This window comes from Euphorbia lathyris, chromosome 8 (assembly GCF_963576675.1).
Source record: "Euphorbia lathyris chromosome 8, ddEupLath1.1, whole genome shotgun sequence".
In the NCBI taxonomy this organism is placed as follows: domain Eukaryota; kingdom Viridiplantae; phylum Streptophyta; class Magnoliopsida; order Malpighiales; family Euphorbiaceae; genus Euphorbia; species Euphorbia lathyris.
In genome coordinates, this window is record NC_088917.1 from 54206039 (window position 1) to 54217450 (window position 11412).

General features: G+C 37.7%; 1 non-coding gene across 1 annotated transcript; it reads left to right on the forward strand.

Annotated features, from left to right (window-relative positions):
• The first annotated feature begins 1594 nt into the window (after nucleotides 1-1594).
• On the forward strand, nucleotides 1595-1701 carry LOC136204409 (small nucleolar RNA R71). Its single transcript, XR_010675251.1, has one exon. It is a non-coding gene; the product is annotated as a small nucleolar RNA R71 (small nucleolar RNA).
• Nucleotides 1702-11412: the final 9711 nt, after the last annotated feature.

Consider the following 11412-nt stretch of genomic DNA (forward strand, 5'->3'; position numbering starts at 1 on the left):
GCTCGTCTCATAGCCTCATTCATCTTGAAAATGATTTCTTCCCATTAATTCGCAAAAATAATTGTCCTTCTCCTACATCAATCAATGCTTTGCCCGTTGCTAAGAACGGTCTACCCAATATAATAGGAACATGCAAGTCCTCGTTTATGTCCATTATGATAAAATCAACAGGCAATATGAATTTTCCTACTTTGACCAATACATCTTCCACGACTCCCCTCGGGTAACATACAAACCTATCAGCCAACTGAATGGACATTTTAGTTGGTTGTGGTTCTCCTAGCCCTAGCTTAGCATACACAGAATATGGCATTAGGTTTATACTTGCTCCTAGGTCACATAATGCATTTTCAATATTTAACTTGCCAATTGAGCATGGAATAGAAAAACTCCCTGGATCCTTCAGCTTTTTCAGAAGTTGCTGCTTGTTCTGGAGTATTGAGGAGCAGTCCCTGTTCAGTTGGATCATCGAGATATTTTCCAACTTCTTCTTGTTTGACAAGATATCTTTTAAGAATTTTGCATATATGGGCATCTGGGCAAGTGCTTCCACGAAGGGGATGTTGATATGCAACTTCCTCAAGGTGCCTAGCACTTTTGAATTTTGCTCTTCAAGCTTCTTGTTTATCAGCCTCGCCGGATAAGGTACAGGTGGTACATAGGGAGGGGGTGGTTTGTACATCTTCCATTGTTCCTCCTGGTCTCGATCAGTGGTCAATTCCACCACGGCTGGTTCTTCCTGGCTAGGAACAGTTTGTTCCTTATCTTCTTCAGTGTTTTGAGAGGTACCTGCACACTTAGCATTTTTATCAGTCGACAAAAGAGGGTGAGTTTCCTTACCAGCCCGTAGAGTGATTGCCATGACATCTCCTTTAGGGTTTGGTTCGGTATTACTTGGCATTATCCCTTTGCCTTTTGATGAAAACGCAGCAATTTGTTGGACTTGTGTCTCTAAATTTTTTATTGAAGCTTGTGCCTGCTTCATGAATTGCAACATCATGGTCTTCATGTCCTGTTCTACATCTTCCTTTGGTGGAACAGGCTGTTTATAAGGTGGTTGAGGCTGTCTTTGGTAATTTCCTCCTTGCTGCTGCTGATACCTTGGTTGTTCCTGCTGATTTGGCTGTCCCGTCCTTCGAAGTTCGGATGATTTCTTGTAGCAGTGTTGTAGGTATTGGAGTATGGGTTTGGTGGGTTCCTCTAATTATATCCAGCATAATCACATTGTTCCTGCTCTCATTTCCCTTGCTTGACTCAAGGACAGTTGATGTTGAAGTGAGGTCCTCCACAAAAATCACAAACATCATTGAACAGCGGTTCGCTGTGAATTGATGATACATTAATCTTGCTGAGCTGCTTTGCAAGCTGTTCCACCTGGGTGGTCAGTTTTGACACAACATCATCATTCCCCGCTCTTTTTCCTTCACTTCTAGCTGAGTGCCAGCTATAGCTTGTGCTTACGACTCTCTCAATAAGGTTGTACAAGACTTGTGGTTCAAGATCTTCGGGGTTACCATTGGCAATGGATTCAATCTGGATTTTATAAATGTTGGTGAATCCATTGTAGAAATTCTGGACTTGCATCCACATGGGGATTCCATGATTTGGTACCCTTCTTAATAGTTCTTTGTACCTTTCCCATGCCTCGGCCAAGGATTCATCCTCTTCTTGCACGAAATGGGATACCTCATTTTTGAGTTTGATGGCCTGTCTAGGTGGAAAGTATTTCATTAGAAAAGCACTGGCCATTTCTTCCCAAGTGGTAATGGTTCCTGGCTGTAGGTTCTTTAGCCAGTTCTTTGCTTTATCTTTGAGAGAGAAAGGAAATAGCTTTAGCCTTATCACATCATCGGAAACTCCTCGGTTTCTTCGGAAAGTGTTGCATAGTGTAATGAACTCCTGGATATGCCCGTTTGGATCTTCCGACTGGTATCCATTGAATTGCACTACGGCCTGCAACATTTGTATCATAGATGCTTTCACTTCAAACATGTTGTTCCCTTCGTTAGGCAACACAATGCACGATGAGTGTCCTTCCATGGTCGGTCTGGAATAGTCTATGATCCTCATAACTAGAGGATTGTTGTTCTCTCCTTCCTCCTTTTGGTGGTACTCTTCCAGCCATCCTTCTTTCTTTTTGTCGCTCTCTTTGTCTTGCTCGTTGAGCTCCCGCTCGGTTTCATCTACACGTTCTCTCTAACTCAAGATCGATAGGAAAAACTGGTGGTCCAGCACTGCGCATAGACAGTGGGAGCACTACTTCTGGCTGCACTACTTAGCAAACAGATTAAAAACACCTTGTTTTACAGAAATTTTTAGATAAATTTTGTTGCTTTCAATCCCCAGCAACGGCGCCAAAAACTTGTTGTTCTCTGAACAGACTCTAGCAAGTGCACTAGAAACAAGTAATCAAGTGATAAATAGAGTATCGTCTCCATAGGGATTGAAGACCAATTTTTACTAGAAAAACCTTGTAAATCTTTATAATGAGGGATATTGTGAAAATGTGACAAAGTCAATGAGTAAATTGATAAAAACGATTACTTGATAATGGATAAAAGGTAGAACAGGTTAGGCACAGCGGAACAGGTTACTTTAAGTCCCTAAACATCCTATTTACTCATGAATGGAGTAAAGTGAAGTCAATGTTTCTGTTTTAATGCTCACTTAAGTCAACTCTCGTGTGTTCTTAAGATTCTAAGACTTACTACAACCATAAGCGTCCCTAAGGTTGGTTCTTTCTTGCATTAAGATCGAAATAGCATTTCAATAAAGAAAACCCTTGATACAACCTCCTAACATTCCTGCTTCGGGGTTGGATGTTTGATAAAAAGGTCCGTGAAGATGAAAGCAGCTCCCTATCATTCATCTAACACTAGCATACATGCGTAAGCAATGGAATAAAAAAGCTTCATCAAACACTTCATAAATTAAAAACATTCATTCATAAATAGAAAATAAAGAGCTTACATAACCGGCCCTAACTGGCTGAACCAGTTCAAAATGACTACTCACTCATACTACCGAGTGAACAGTCTGCTTCCCATCTACAGAGCTCCATCCATGGAGTCATCCTCTTCATCCAGAGCTCTTCTCTCTACCAAAACGTCTATTTTTAGTTAACAAAAGATATCTTTTCCTTTCCCCCACTACGTCTATTTAAAGTAGAAAAGATCAAAACAGTATTGAAAGTATATGATAAAATGTTACAAAAACCAACTAAATTGTTCATAAATCCTAGACTACTAGAAGTGGTTAAGATCCTTTTGACCCTTGAACACTCAAGGGTAGAACTTTCTTGTCATCATGCTTCTTTTAACTGCTCTTTTCTGCCTTTCCTGCCTGCCGCTCCTGCCGTCTGTCTAGGGATGGCAACGGGTAGGGTACCCGCGGGTAATGCCATTCCCAAACCCTTACCATTTTATTTTTTAATTACCCGTACCCGTCCCATTACCCTAACGGGTATACTTTTTGCATCCCATACCCTTCCCATTTAATTCGCGGGTACCCGCGGGTACCCCTACCCGTTAAGAATCAATAAATAATAAAAAAAAATATAAATTTAACAAACTATAAATTTAATAAATCATCAATCTAAAAATTGAATAAATTGAACCTTAATTAATAAGAATAAAGTAGCTTAGTGGTATCACTCAATTGTTGAAAAATAAATGATTAGGGTTTAAATTTCATGTCTTACATCTAAAACACAATAATATTTATTAATATAATTTTTTTTATGACGGGTAACGGGTACCGGGTACCCTAGGGGGTATTCCCATACCCGTCCCATTACCCTAACGGGTAATGATTTTGATCCCATACCCGTCCCATACCCTTTTATACAGGGTACGGGTAGTCCCATTAGGGTCGGGTAGTGCCGGGTACCCGCGGGTACACTACCCGTTGCCATCCCTACGTCTGTCACGTCGCCATCCGTCATCAGAAATTGCAGCGTTAGACCTCTAGATCATAGGTTGCTCATCTCCTCATGGTTTGTGCAAAACCGGCTGCTTACAGTCTATTTGACTTAATCTTTCCAAATCTGCACAAAAACACTTATAAGGCCTTCTTTTCACGTAATTTAACCCTAAAAACACCCTTAATTCATCATAAATAATATGTTAAATTGTAGTCAAATTCATGCCTAACAGTTCCCGCTTCCAAAGATTACAACCACTCCAATGCTTGACTTGTCAAAGAGAAAGGAAACAATTTTAGTCGGACGGCCTCAACCGGAACACCATTTTGCCGAGAAGTATCGGCACACATAAGAAATTTATCGAGATGTTCGTTAGGGTTCTCATGAAGTTCTCCCCCGAATTGACTGAGTTGTTGGATCAATTGGATCATGTTCATTTTGATCTCATATGTGTTGGCCGGAATGGTGGGGGCGACAATTCCGTTGCGATTTTGTGGTCTATGTGGAGCTAGAATCTCCATCATCGTCCTTGTGTCGTTGCCTCCTCCATTTCGGTTGTTGTTCACGGGTGGGTTGGGTTGGTTGGTTTCGTTGTTGACGTTGGCCATCTTTTCTCTCTGGATCCTACAAAGAGTACGTTCAATTTCAAGATCAATAGGAACAAGAGTGCCACTCCAAGATCGGGTGAGCATAAACTAAAGAAAGCAAATAACAAGATATGAACAAGAAAGAATGTTGTTAGTAAAAGTGTATATAAACAATTTATACAAAAAAAAAAGAATGCATAGACTAACAATAAAACATTTTGGTCTAATATTGCAAGAAAATATAAATCCCCGGCAACGGCGCCAAAAACTTGATGGAAGAATCTAGTAGTAGAGTGGTAAACTATTGTGTGTGCTGAGGTTATGATCTTTCTAGGTGCTTTAATTCTACTAGACGCTACGTAGGGGCAAGTGTACCCCATCGTATCAAGTAATAAATCTGGTTTAAGTCCAGGTATCGAATCCGCAGGATTTATATCTATAAATATTAAACTACTCGGTTCTATTTGTTATCTAAGCGGTGAATACTTTAGTTTGGTTTAGGTGGCAACTACAAACTACTCCTAAACTATGGTGAAACAGATTTATATAATTCAAACTCTAAAGAAGTGATACGGGTGACGATAAGTTATAATATATAAGAAACAATAATTCTGAACATATACGAATGATAAATTACTCTTGCAAAGACGACTACGTGTAGACCGACCGACCCGTGAAGTGCTTAGACTACGTGGTTCCTCCTAAAGGCATGTCTAATGCGAGGGATCAGAAACTAGGGCCCATAAGTTCCATGGCTTGTCAATTCCTACGGTTTCCGGGTTGTCAATTCCGGTAAGGCAACTCCTATATGGCTCCCAAAAGGTTTCGGGATTCGCATCCCCCTGCACAATAATCAATTACGAGTATCAAAACAAGCAATAAATATTAACACGTATAGAGAAATAGAAATTGCAAATCATATATTATAAATGTGGAATGCGTAAATGCGGAATACAACCAAGCCTAGTACATAAGAAGAGTGCAAGCTAATTAGCAAGTAGAAAGGGAAGATGAATCGGCCCTTGGAACTAGCTAACCGGACTCAAGGCCATCTCGTAGGACTTGGAGGTGGAACTCTCAAGCTTGGTGGAAGAGGATGGAATAGAACTTCGATGGAGTGACGGAATAAACGTACAAGCTCTCAAGGAGGTAGAGTTTTATTACATAAATTCTGAATGCTTAAATGAGTGCCAAGCACTCCTATTTATACAAAAAATCAAGCTCGGGGTATAATTGTAATTACATACATGTCTTTAGTCGTTTCACACACATAAATTAGTGTGACACGGCGTGTTGACCAAGTGACACGACGTGTGGACTTCGTTGACGAGTTGATCGGGCGAAAATCAAAATTTTTCTTTGTGAAAATTAGCATGACACGCCGTGTCATGATGTTGACATGCCGTGTCATGAGGTTGACATGTCGTGTCATGAGGTTGACACGCCGTGTCATCTGCTACTAAAGTTTCTGTTTCTTTTGGAAGCAGTTGACACGGCGTGTCAACTGCCTGTTGACTGGGAAACATGTCTGAAACGTCTTCGTTTGACTGTCAGTCTTGTCCCTTTAACTTCGACACGCAGTATTGACTTCCGACACGTTGTGTTGACTTCTGGAAAGGTATTTTCTTCCTTTCGTATGGCGTGTGATGCATCGCTTCTGTGTTTTTCATCTTGCGTGCGTTCCTTAAGCCTGTAAAATACAACCATTGAACTCGAGATTACTTGATTTATTTATTCACTTTATTTATAACGAAACAAGATTCGAAATGACTAAAATTAGCTAGAAGTACACATTTTATTATATCTCATTGATTTATTAAAATATACGGAAAACTAGTCACTAAACGTTATTATTAGCTCAAGAATAAACCGTAATTCACCCTAAAAGATATGGATAAAACGTCCCTATCATTAGTGGAAGTTGAGAGCTAGAAAATGGAATTTGAAACATTCAACTACATTTTTGTGATAAGTAGTCATCTTCAACTGATAAGCAGTCATCTTCTTTTTATTATTTTGTTTGTATTTGCTATTTGTTGTTCTTTTATATTTCAATTCCATTTTGATTTTGTGAATAAAATAATCTGATAAAAATTACAATATGCTTTTAATGTGTATAATTTAAAAATTTAGAACCACCTCCAATAATTTCCTCCTTCTTTTTAGGCCTAATGCTCCTCCAACCCCCTTAACTTGTTTAAATTGGTTATTTTACCCCTCTAACTCATCAAATGTCCTATTTACCCCCTTAACTCCATAGAAATGGTATTTCCCACCCCCTTGACTTGTCCAAATTAGTCATTTTACCCCTCCTCAACTCATCGAATATCCTATTTACCCCCTTAACTCCATAAAAGTGGTATTTCTCACCCCTTATGATCTTATTTACACTCTTAACTCCATAAAAGTGGTATTTCTTACCCCTTTATAATGCAAAATTAATAGCATTTATTCAAATGAGTTTGAAAATATATATTTTTAGTATCAACTTTTTATTTTGTTGATAATTATATTGATCCTTCATGTGTTTATTATAATAATATTGTATTACAATAATTAGATAATCAAAATTTAACTAGCAAAAAAAGTTGAAAAGAGAAAGAATGAATAAAAGATACAAATAACAAGAATATTTTTTTTGATAAAAAAACAAGAACATTAATATAAACAAGTTAAAGACATTATATGTAGGGATAATGTACCAAAATAGTCCTATGATTTTGTAGATGTATCAATTTAGGTTCCATGTACAAAATAGCACCAATATAAGTTTAACATTTAAAAAATGTATCAATTTAGGTCTCGATGACGGATTGTAAGAGGTGAGAAATACCACTTTTATGGAATTAAGGGGGTAAATATGACATTCTATGAGTTGGGGAGGGGGTAAATGGACAAGTTGAGGGGTGAGAAATACCACTTTTATGGAGTTAAGAGGGTAAATAGGATATTCTATGAGTTGGGGGGGATAAATGGACAAGTTGAGGAGGTGAGAAATACCACTTTTATGGAGTTAATGGGGTAAATAGGACATTCGATAAGTTGAGAGGGTAAAATAACCAATTTGGACAAGTTAAGGGGGCTAGAGGAGCATTAGACCTTCTTTTTATGTAGTTGAACATTGAAGATGGAAATTTCCTTAAAAAACTTTTTTTTTGTAAAATTAAGCCCCTGAAAGGAAAAATTTAAACCCCTCACACACTTTTAAACGTTTAAGACTTTCAAATTAAATAAAAATCTTCTCCTTCCCACTCTTTAATGTTAACTCTTTCAAACTCTCGTTTTCTTCCTCAAACAAGAAGAACTCAAATCTTTAGCCTTGAGACTCTCCTTAGAATTAGAGGAGTGAAGGTGAGTAATCAAGAGGAAGACATGGATAAGCATTGTTGGGCGCTGACTAACAATGGAGTCTATTCTTGCAAATCTGCCTTTGAAGCTTTTTTCCTTAACAGGACTGATAATTCCTCGGATATTTGGAAGACCATTTGGTCCCTTAAAATCCCCTACCGCATGAGGAGCTTCCTATGGCTGGGCGTTAAAGACAGATTACTTACTAACTCAGATAGATACAGAAGGCATTTGGCGACCTCTGGAGCTTGCGGTAGATGTAGAGGCCATGTTGAATCATTATGCCACGCTCTTAGGGATTTCCCTAAGAGTGAAGAGGTTTGGAAGAAAATTCTCCCTCATCATACTTTCTCTTCCTTCATGTCCCATTCTGTGAACGACTGGTTCTCAGATGGTATTAAGGGAAAGTTATTGTCTTATATGGAGCATGGGGACATTTTCTTTGCCATTATCTGTCATCAAGTGTGGAAATGGAGGAACGAGGAGATTTTTGATAATAAACCTATGCTTTTGCCTAACTTAGCTGAGTTCTTCTTGAAGAAACTCTCCTCTATTATTGATAGTTTCAAAGGTGAGTCCCTTGCCAGATCTTCCCCGAGTAGTGATGTCCACCTCGTGAGCTGGAGCAGACCGAGAGAGGAGGTTGTGAAGCTGAATACTGATGGTTCCTGCCTCAGTAATGGTAAGATTGCTGCCGGAGGTGTTCTTAGGGATGCGGGAGGCGCCTGGCTTTCTGGGTTTACCCAGAATTTGGGTTTGGGTTCTTCCTTCTCTGCAGAGCTCTGGGGCATTCTCTCTAGGATCCAGCTGGCGATTAGGCTGGGTGTTAAGAGGCTTTCTGTGGAGTCAGATAACTTGGAGGCCATCAATATGATTTTAGGTAGTCATGTCATGGGTCTTCATAGCCGCAACCTTATTAAAGCTATTAAGAGGCTTAGCCCCTCATTTGATATCCTTGAGTTCAGCCACATTTTCCGGGAGCAGAACCGTGTTGCAGATCACTTGGCGGCGGCAGGCCATGAGGGGGTGTTAGGTGTTTCTACCCTTACCGTTCCCCTTATCGCTCTTTCTCCTCTTCTTTTAGAGGATAGGATTGGGGTTAGCTTTCCTAGGCTAATCCCGGTGTAGTTGCTTGTTTTGCTTTGCTTTCCTTTCCTTTTCTACCAAAAAAAAAAGAAGAACTCTAATCTTTATTAACAAGTTTTCATTTAGTGTAATTATTATTATTACTATTATTATTATTATTATTATTATTATTATTCATCTTTGTCTGTGATTGTTTTTGGGCTTGAAATGCATGTAATATGGAATCATCTTGCCATATTCACAAATAAAATTATCGGGATTTTATTTTCGACCATTAGGTCTAATTAAAAAAATAAAGTATATTATATAAAAAATATATTTTTTATATAAAAAAAGGTTAGACTTAGATTGTACGACATTGTCCTAAATACTTGTTTTTATAGTTTATTCAAATTTGGAAATATTTAATAAATTTAGGACTTAACAAATTTCTGGTGTCCTTTATACAATAATATTCCAGTTATTTTTGTAGGACCCTTGTATAATTCCTCTGCCTAGAGCGACTCTCTTTTATGGGTTCTATTTTTTGTCTTTCTTGTGTAACCAAAAATAAATTTAGCATTTCTTCCTACAACTTTAATTATTTTTGGATTTAACAAATAAGGCGCAACGCCTGTCATAGTTTGTAATACAACTATTTTTCAGGACTATTTTTAGTTGTGAAACTATTTTTAATAAATTGTGATACAAAAAAATTGGATTTAGAAAAAATATAAATACCAGTACAAAGTCATAACCCATATCCATCTCACTCAATAGTCACAAAGGGAATTGAAACTCTGTGTTGGTTTTTGGGGCTTGATAACCATGGCAAGTATTGCAATGAAAAGCAAGATAATATTGCTAGGGTTATCAAGCATAATGATTTTAAGCCGATATGTATCGGCATTTCATTTCCCAAAACCACACATCCATATTCCAAACCCACATATTGATGTTCCTCATGTACATATAGATGTTCCTAAGCCAAAAGAAGTAGGCCATGTTGTACATAAAACTATACATGATATGTGTGAAAATGTGGCTAATGAAGGTGATTGCTTGAAGGATATTCCACATCCTTTATGCTTGGAGCAGATCCTAAAAGTAAAAGGTTGCTTTGAGGATATTCATAAAGTTATTCATCATGATCCTGCAAATATTACAACTGATTGTTGCGAAGCAGCTCTTGGAATTACCGACAATGCATGCTTGTCTCTTATCTTTCCAGATGTTCCTGGTCTTAACTTGGTTGTTTCTGAAGCTTGTCATATTGCAGAGAAGAAAAATCCAGAGTCTTAATTGCTTCACTTTTTTAGGATCTTGAATATTCCTTCACGATATTTGTTTTGCTTCATTTTTTATCCCAAAGAAACAAGAATTTTTATATTTGTTTTTGTTCCATTTTTTCATCTCAAAGATTCTTGTTGTTAAATTATGTTGGAAGTATTGCAGTAATATAGAGGAAGCAATTTAATATAATGAACTTTCATCGAAGATTTTTATTGTATCAATTACCCTTGTGTAATTCCTATTGAAGAATATACTCAGAGGTGTGCTTGTAGAGCAGACGCTTTCAAAGAGGACTCCCCATTCATTAGATGTAGGAAATTTACATTGCCAAAATTTATAACCTTTGGAATTATTTAGATTGCCAATGAACACCATCTTCTCACTTTTGTCATCCCATTTAGTTCTCAAATCATCAGCCATATGAATATAACTAATACAACCAAATACTTTTAGATGAGAAATATTTGGTTTATTCCCACTCTATGCTTCATGAGGGGTCATTTGCACAAGTTCCTTTCTAGGACTTCTATTATTCAAGTAAATGTGCATGCTAATGCTTTTGCTAAAAATTCCTTTGGCATGCATGTGCTCTTTCATCATGCTTTGAGTCATGTTGCGAATGATTCTATTTTTTTGCTCCACAACACCATTCTGCTATGGTGACTTGTGACTTGGGTTGGGACAATGAAAGAACATTGAATACCATGATACTCGCAGATCTGACTGAACTTTTCTGATATGAATTCTCATACTCGATCGGTTCCCAAAGATGGAATCTCCAAGCCACTTTTCATTCTTAACTTGAGCCTTTAACTTATTAAACTCTTCAAATGCTTCAGATTATGCCTTTAAGAAATAAACCCAAGTTCTATAAGTATGATCATAAATGCAAAACAAAAAATTACCTACTCCCCCCATGTGAACTTGGATTAATAGGACCACATATATCAACATAGACTAACTCAAGTGGTTTTGAAGTCCTAGACAAAGACTCCTTTGGAAAACTTGTTCTTGATTGTTTCACGTACATATAACCATCGTAAATCTGATTATGATGATTTATAGAAGGCAATCCTTCCACCAAATCTTGTTTTCACATCTTTTCCAATCATCAAAAATTCAAGTGACCTATTCTAAGATGCCACAACCATGTAGATTCTGACGATGAAGCTTTCAAACGCATGGACGATTGCTGCT